We start from the raw sequence: 8973 nt of genomic DNA, 5'->3' as shown, positions 1-8973 counted from the left end.
AATATAGGAACTATTTTCTTTTTGCTCTAGTTGAGCTAGTATAAATACTGAAACATCATCGACAATTTTGAAAAGAACCTTTCTATATTTTCATGCAAAAAATTGGTCCTACCCTTCGCAAATTTCGATAAGCATCGGTCTTATTGCTTCTTCAATAAAAAAGAGGTACTCGTTAATTATAAGGAACACACCCAACAAGTAAAGTTATATTAATCTTAATGAAATATGCCCAAGTATGATAAAAATATATTACTTTAGTTTATATAATAATATAATTTGGGCTATATATTTGCACATAATCTAAAGGTATAGTTTTGGAACCTATCAACTATGCTAAACAAAATGGCTATCTTGAACTTTTGATCAAACAATTTTTTGGAAAAAAAGGGACGTGGGAGATGAGCTACTAGCCGTCCGATCTTTTTGGTCAAATAAAAAGGAGACCAGAAATTTTAATTTTTGGTTCAAATGAACCCTCTCCCGATGTTCTAGGACCATTGGTTCGATACGATTGCCCCTGAAAAAAGCAAAACAAATTAACACTCATCCGTGATTTTTTTTTCTGGCATATGATACAAAATTCAACACTTTTGCAGATAGGGGCTTGAAACCTTTACAGTAAGATTCTCTGATACACCGGATCTAATGATTTGATTTTAATTAAAGTTCTTTTACCTTTAGTGGGTGTTTCCTCTCTCTTTCAAAAATCAGGTAAATTTTCACAGTTTCTTAGCCTTGTTTGGGTAAAACGAAGCTTAATGAATCTTATATATTTGGAATCAATATAATAAGCTGACGATATATCAATTGATATCAAAATTCCGTTTCTAGAGTTTCGGTTAGTATTTAGTCATGTCCCTTTATTCTTATTGTTTGTTATCACAAACTGCTTGACATATTAGCACATAAATTCAAAAACTTACAGAATAAGACGTTAGCTGCGCTGATTAGATGTTTAAATTACAAATAAGAGAATTTGGAAAATTATTTGAATTTCGATTAGATATTAGAAGTAAAGATTAAAACCATTAGACAATTCTCAGAGTAAATACCCTCCCCCATTTTCTACTCCCAACCGAATTTAATTTTCAAACTACAATCGATTTAAACTATCTAGTTATATTACAAATCCCATTATGAAAAACACAATGTCCTATTTTCTTTTTCAATAATTTTTTTATTTAGAAAATTATAGAATAAAAATAAAAATTTAGAATTTTATTTTTCAATGACTCCATTTCTGTTCTATTTGCAGATGTAGAGGGTATAATCATATACACCATTCACTCCACTTTCAAAGGTTTTAACAGAAGAGAATCTAATTTAGAACCGATAGATTATAGAGAAAAAAACATAAATATGAAGACGAAAATTCGACGTGAGCAAATGTTGTGAAATAGGAAGTATAGAACATTTTTGCAATTTCGTGATTAACGGTTCACCTTTTATCTTGATGATAACGTTCTGGGGTCTATACGCGTTATCGTGGAAAATCACTAGATTTTGGAAAAATCCCTAGTTTTAGAACAATAATCACTATAAATCACTAGTTAGGAGAAAATCACTTGGCAACAAAAAAAATCACTAGAAACAGTTAGAAATTACTAAGAGGGGCAACCCTAGTAAATGGGTTTCAGCCCTCTGCTTAAAATAGGCTCAATTATCTTTCAAGCTTGAAGCACCATCTTCATTATATCTTCAAGAAGTAAAGCAGAAAAACTGACGTGGAATAAATTTAGATAAGGCTTGAAGCCTACCTCTGGAAATAAGAGTATAAGATTCAGTCTAAACTGACTGAATCGATCTTGTAGTATGTATCATAACATCAGTTAAGCTTCTTTCATTCTGTCTAGAATGGTTCAAAGTTTGTATTTTTGGACTGTCCTAAAAAGGGTTTGACCTGGTATGGATAGTGCATAGTGAAGCTGGCTTTTATGGGCTAATACAAAATTAGATAGACTTAAAAAAAGTCTGTTTAACATAAAAATACTGAGTACATAATATGGGATATATATTTGCACACTGGAGGGGGGGGGGGGTAAGTAGTGTAGAGGTGGCTTCATAATATGTTAACAACAATTTTTTCATATATTATGAAGTAAAAATTGTGTTCTTTACCCTGTTTTGTCCTGAGATAATTTTGGAGACCACACTGCCTTTCCATGATGATAAAATAAAAGTTCAAAATAGGGATAAAATCCTTTTTAATAGAGAGGGTAGGCCTATAGAAAATTCATGTAGTAAAACCATCAAGTAGTGAAACTCAGTTTTACTACTGATGATGGTCACTGTATATGTGACTAAAATATCTGGATTTTGGTAAAATTCTACTTTAGTTACTTTTGGCTATCTTGGAAAGGAGTTGGGTTAGGAAAATGAAACTTTCAGGGATGGATGTACATGCTAAGGTTTGTCCCGGGAAGGTACTTTGAAGTACCTACCTCCACTCATCCCCCCTCTATATAATGGTAAATTACTGCACATTACTAGTTGTTTTTAACTCATATTTCATCCTATATTACTATCATAAATATAAATCACTGCTTACCTTACACAACTTCTGCTTTTAACCTTGTTCATTAAAATATATTCCAAAATCCTATTTAAATCCTAAGCCATTTAATTTTCAACCCATGCTGACTTTCTTTATGGTATATGAAACCCGGTTAGTTGTGAAGTCACACTTGCCTTATCAGACACCCTTACCCCTAAGGGTAGCAGGCACATGCCAAACAACTCTGTTGATAAGACCATTTAAACTGTATTAATTAGGGAAAGGATTTCACAAGAGAGATCAGTAAAAATAACCTAATCCTTTTTAGAGGACAAATTATGTCATAGGAAGATGTTTAGGAAGCATTAATAGATAGAGTGCTAAAAACATCAGAATCAACTTAAGAGGACACGTTATATCACGGGAAGAGGTTTTTAAAATCCCCCTTCCCCCCAAACTCAAAATTTACAAAATTTTACTTTAGAAGCTTTTAAATATTTCTAAAGCACTAATAGATAGAGCGCTACAAGTTTCAGAATTGACTTCAGAGGACACGTTATATCACGGGAAGAGGGTTTTAAAATCCCCCTTCCCCCTAACTCAAAATTTTCCAAAATTTTATTTTAAAAGCTTTTTAAATATTTCTAAAGCACTAATAGATAGAGTGCTAAAAACATCAGAATCGACTTCAGAGGACACGTTATATCACGGGAAGTGGTTTTGAAAATCCCCTTCCTCCCAAACTCAAAATTTTCCAAAATTATACTTTATAAGCTTTTTAAATATTTCTAAAGCGCTAAGACATAGAGTGCTAAAACATCAGAATCGACTTCAGAGGACACGTTATATCACGGGAAGAGGTATTTAAAATCCCCCTTCCCCCCACACTAAAAAACTTCCAAAATTTTATTTTGGAATCGTTTTTAAATATTTCTAAAGCACTAATAGATAGAGTGCTACAAGTTTCAGAATCGACTTCAGAGGACAAGTTATATCACGGGAAGAGGGTTTTAAAATCCCCCTTCCCCCCTCCTTGAAGGAGGATTTTCAAAACCTCTTTCCGTAGCACTCTATGTTTTAGCGCTTTAGAAATATTTAAAAAGCTCCTAAAGTAGAATTTTAGAAAATTTTGAGTTTGGGAAGAAGGGGGTTTTAAAAACCTCTTCCCGTGATATAACGTGTCCTCTGAAGTCGATTCTGATGTTTTTAGTACTCTATGTCTTAGCGCTTTAGAAATATTTAAAAAGCTTCTAAAGTAGAATTTTGGAAAATTTTGAGTTTGGGGGAAGGGGGATTTTAAAACCCTCTTCCCGTGATATAACGTGTCCTCTGAAGTCGATTCTGAAACTTGTAGCGCTCTATCTATTAGTGCTTTAGAAATATTTAAAAAAGCTTCTAAAGTAAAATTTTGGAAATTTTTGAGTTTGGGGGAAGGGGGATTTTAAAAACCTCTTCCCGTGATATAACGTGTCCTCTGAAGTCGATTCTGATGTTTTTAGCACTCTATGTCTTAGCGCTTTAGAAATATTTAAAAAGCTTCTAAAGTATAATTTTGGAAAATTTTTAGTTTGGGTGGAAGGGGGATTTTAAAAACCACTTCCCGTGATATAACGTGTCCTCTGAAGTCGATTCTGATGTTTTTAGCACTCTATCTATTAGTGCTTTAGAAATATTTAAAAAGCTTATAAATTAAAATTTTGGAAAATTTTGAGTTAGGGGGGACGGGGGATTTAAAAACCCTCTTCCCCTGATATAACGTGTCCTCTGAAGTCAATTCTGAAACTTGTAGCGCTCTATCTATTATTGCTTAATAAAAATATAAAAGATTCTAAATTAAAATTTTGTAAATTTTGAGTTTGGGGGGAAGGGGGATTTTAAAAACATCTTCCCGTGATATAACGTGTCCTCTTAAGTTGATTCTGATGTTTTTAGAACTCTATCTATTAATGCTTCCTAAACATCTTCCTATGACATAATTTGTCCTCTAAAAAGGATTAGGTTATTTTTACTGATCTCTCTTGTGAAATCCTTTCCCTAATTAATACAGTTTAAATGGTCTTATCAACAGAGTCGTTTGGCATGTGCCTGCTACCCTTAGGGGTAAGGGTGTCTGATAAGGCAAGTGTGACATCACAACTAACCGGGTTTCATATACCATAAAGAAAGTCAGCATGGGTTGAAAATTAAATGGCTTAGGATTTAAATAGGATTTTGGAATATATTTTAATGAACAAGGTTAAAAGCAGAAGTTGTGTAAGGTAAGCAGTGATTTATATTTATGATAGTAATATAGGATGAAATATGAGTTAAAAACAACTAGTAATGTGCAGTAATTTACCATTATATAGAGGGGGGATGAGTGGAGGTAGGTACTTCAAAGTACCTTCCCGGGACAAACCTTAGCATGTACATCCATCCCTGAAAGTTTCATTTTCCTAACCCAACTCCTTTCCAAGATAGCCAAAAGTAACTAAAGTAGAATTTTACCCTGGATTTTTTGTGGATTTTCTATACACTGTCTATTAAAAAGGATTCTAGGCTATCCCTTTTTTGAAATTTTATTTTATCATTTTGTCCTCATGAACCCCAATTGTGCATTAGGTAGCTTATCTAAACATAGGCCTATTTTTGCTTTTTCTTACTTGTTCAATCTTTTCTTCTGATAGATGATACAACCTTGCCACCATTTACAAATCAGCCAGAACTATTTTTTAAGAACTCAATTTCTAGATCTTCCTCATCATCACTGACACAGTCTTCACTTTCATTTTGCTAGAGCAGATGAACTACTCTGGTAATATAGTACTTTGATTGTGACACCTTTGCTAAAATGTAACAATTCAACTTTGAACTTTTCTTTTGTTTGGTGGTGATTTCTCTTTGTCAATTTCTGCTTAAGTTAAGCTTTCACTGATGTTTTAGTCAATACCCTCCTTTCTCTCTTTGTGTGAGTCCAGGTATTCTTACTTGCCAGTTAAGCAGAAGTGTTTTGGAATAGACTAAAATGATCTGGCAAAATGGTATTTGAAAATGTAGGACTAGTTCCTGGAAAGTTTTCAAGACCATCCTTGGTTGTGCTGCTGTATCTGGATTCAGATGATTGGTAACATAAGCTGACAAAAATATATGTTCAGGTGTTACATTTCTTTTTGATTGGAATATAATCCTTTTATGGCAAAACCCCTTATAGTATTGCTCATTGTAAAAGCTCCTGGATTTTTTTTTTACCAACAAGTCTCATAATATCATATATTGTCTAGATTTTTTCCAGGGTGATGCATCATCCATGAGTTCATAGCATCATTGTAATAGCCCATTAATAGCCCATAGACAGAAATATTTAGTGGTTGAAGCTTATGGCTGCCATGGGATAGAAAAGTCATAAAGAATAATGCAATTCCTTCATCAACTGCTATGTTGACAGTATCAAGGAAGATGGTTATCTCTTGATTAGCTGTCAACAGACACTTCTCCTTGCTACATTATACTTGACAATAGGCCTATATGGCATGAAACAAGAAGTGAATATTTCAGTGGTTATCCAGCCACTTGGATTTGCAGCTCTATCAGATGATCAAAGTGCAATTGCTAACAACTGATCCTTGAATTTAACCCTTTGGAAAACAAAGAATGGTGGCAAAGCTGTTCCCAAAGCACTTACACAGTCTGCCAGAGGGACCAGAACTTTATGCTTTCCTAATCTAACTTAACCCATGTGTTTTATGTGGGTTGTTGCTACACCTGTCTTGTCAGCATTATAATTGTCTTCTATGCCAAACTTATGCTTTGTAAGGAATCTTTCAAGATTATTATGGAATATGTTTACATTCTCCCTGTTGAAGCTAGCAGCTTGTGCAACACTTCAAGCTTCTGGTTTTCTCTGGTTGAGTTCAAAGTGTGTCTTCATTAGCTCCTACTATCAGTCCTTACCACTTTTTTTTGTGTTCAAACCAATATAAAGGGATTTATTGTTTGTTTGCAAGTGCAAAATCTTAGGTCAATTCCATAAAATGATTCTTAGTATGGCTGTGGTGGATCCTAGATATATGGCAAAATACCCTCATCATTATCATTGTTTTATTTATAACCTGCCCAAAAAATTGGAGCAGGGCTCACAAAAGACTGTAAATTAAGAAAAACAAAACAGAAAGAAAAAACATACCTTGTCAACTACAAACATGGGGTAAACACAAATGACCAAATATGGGAAGACTCCTGGCATTCAGTAGAATAATCATGAATGCACTCTAAAAAAAGCTTTTCTTTACTCAGCTCAAAGATACACTTCTTAAGTTTCTTAATGCTTACTTTATTAATTATAGATTCTGCAATAGACTTCTGTTCCTAGACATATAAGTTCTAAATGGATGTTTTATGGGCCATAGAAACTTTTTGAAGAGATTCACCATGTTCCAGAACCAGTAAAATGGCTCTTTTTAGCCTGTCCTCACTGTAGAGCCTCTTTTTCACTCACTGCCATAAAAAAAGATAAAGCTGTTAAAATCAAACTCTGGCTACAAGTAAGAGAGAGAGGAAGAAGGAGGGGGGGGGGAAATCAAAGGCTTATTTTTACCAAATATGAAATAGTCATTACTGAGACTGTTCCCAAATCAGTTTTACAGCTTATTTGTTAGCATTCTTAATAATCATGTTGCCTAATGATTAGTTGACCAATTAAGATACAAAAAAATAAATGATAATTGTCATAGTTGATCTATCAGATACTATGACATGCATCATACAAGCTAGCACAAATTTTGTCATGCTACCAGATTCTGATATTTTGGATGGGATCTGCATTTCTTCCTGGATTGTACATCAACCCATTTGTTTCTCAACTGTTTCACTTATGATAATAAATACCTTGCCTAGGGTAAAGGTACTGATGATGTGACAGTTTTTGTAAAAAAAAAAAACAGTTGTTGACTCTTGAAGGCTTAATTTAAAGACTTTTGGTTTGAAAAGGGTCTTAGTATATAGAAAAAAACATCTACAAATCTAACTGTTTGATTGGAAGATGACATTTTATCATTTTCACCTACAAATTTGACAGAACAAAGAAGTTACCTGTTTTTGACATAAGTAAGAACCCAATTCAACATGTTTTGAAATGCCTGGGGAATAATTATGGGTGGATCCTTGTGTTTCCAACATGCCTACTCTTTTTACTTGATTTCTTTGTTTCTCTTCAACTTTTTTTAATGTATAAATGTATAAAACACTTCAGATAATGGAAGCAAAACTGAAAAAATTGCCTCAGATATAGGGGTGAAATTGGATAATCATATGGAGTGTAATTGTGCAACCTAGGGCTCTATGATATAATAGTGTGATATAGGTCTCTCTGTATATGCCATCTGGAATGGCCTAATTCCTCTCAGCTTTAATGGTCCAGCATAGATTTCTTTTGTCATTCACAGTGAAAGTGTAGTCAGCATTTTGCCATTTCAAAGTTAATCTACCATGATCATCCACTTTAAAAATTTTTAGTTTTGGCTGTCCTTTGTCTGGAAAGTCCAGAATTCTTGAGATATGCCTGTCCTACTTAATATTATTAGAAGTTTGTGACAACAAGGAGTGTAAAATATTTCACTAGCATTTTGAGTAGGATATAGGGTCTAAGAAAATCTGAGTGGATTTCAAGAATTTTAAGAAGTTTATTGTCATTATATTTGATTTAGTGGAATTTACTTTCATATGTAAATTCATATGTTTCATATGTAAGTTTGAATGAAAACATATATAAAATTTACTAAGAGAGGGTCTACTTCAAATTTGTGCAGTAGTAAATGAATTTGGATGTTGTTATCAAGCAAGTCAAAGGCTTAAAAATATGAGAGGCCAAGCAGCAGTTCCTTAGATGATGGGGAAAATCTAGCATCAAATCAGTAAAACTATAATTTAAAAGAAACTTATTTATTTATTATATTTGAAATATTATTACAAATAATAATCATCAAAATCTCTTGTTGTTGAGAAAGTATCCATAAATTTGACAACTATGTTTTCATCAGAGGACCCTTGAATTTCTTCACCAATTGTTTCTTGTTTGTTTTACATGTTCAGTGAAGTTTCAACAGTCACCTGTATTTTGACAGGGCCATTTGTTGTCTGTCAAAAAATTTGACAGAGTTACTACAAGATATTCTTAAAAGAAAGGAACCAATCAGTTTGTGGTAACAAACTGTAAGTAAGGAGCAACCCAGCTCAATAGTAACCAAAACTCTAAAAAACAGAATTTTGATACCAATAGATACATCAAAAGAATCAGATTTTAATGCTGATTTCAAATATATAAGTTTCATCAAGTTTAGTTCTACCCATCAAAAGTTACACATCTGAGAATATTTGGCTGATTTTCAAAAGAAGGGGGAAAGACCCCCTAAAAATAGAACCTTAATGAAAATCACACCATCAGATTCAGTGTATCAGAGAATTCTACTGCAGAGGTTTCAAGCTCCTATCTGCAAAAATGTGGA

At 33.3% G+C, this 8973-nt stretch overlaps 1 protein-coding gene across 2 annotated transcripts in view; it reads left to right on the top strand.

Annotated features, from left to right (window-relative positions):
• Positions 1-1713: 1713 nt before the first annotated feature.
• Positions 1714-8973, top strand: part of LOC148953264 (protein transport protein Sec23A-like) — a 75834-nt gene continuing 68574 nt past the window's right edge. For both annotated transcript variants that reach the window (XM_089088432.1, XM_089088431.1), the window contains exon 1: positions 1714-1810. The gene's annotated coding sequence lies outside the window, so the exon portion shown is untranslated. The remainder of the gene's footprint in view (positions 1811-8973) is intronic.

This window comes from Artemia sp. Qi Xiang Cuo, chromosome 4 (assembly GCF_049724085.1).
Source record: "Artemia sp. Qi Xiang Cuo chromosome 4, ASM4972408v1, whole genome shotgun sequence".
NCBI lineage: Eukaryota > Metazoa > Arthropoda > Branchiopoda > Anostraca > Artemiidae > Artemia > Artemia sp. Qi Xiang Cuo.
Note: the sequence above shows the minus strand (reverse complement) of the source record. Positions and strands in the feature narration are given on the sequence as shown.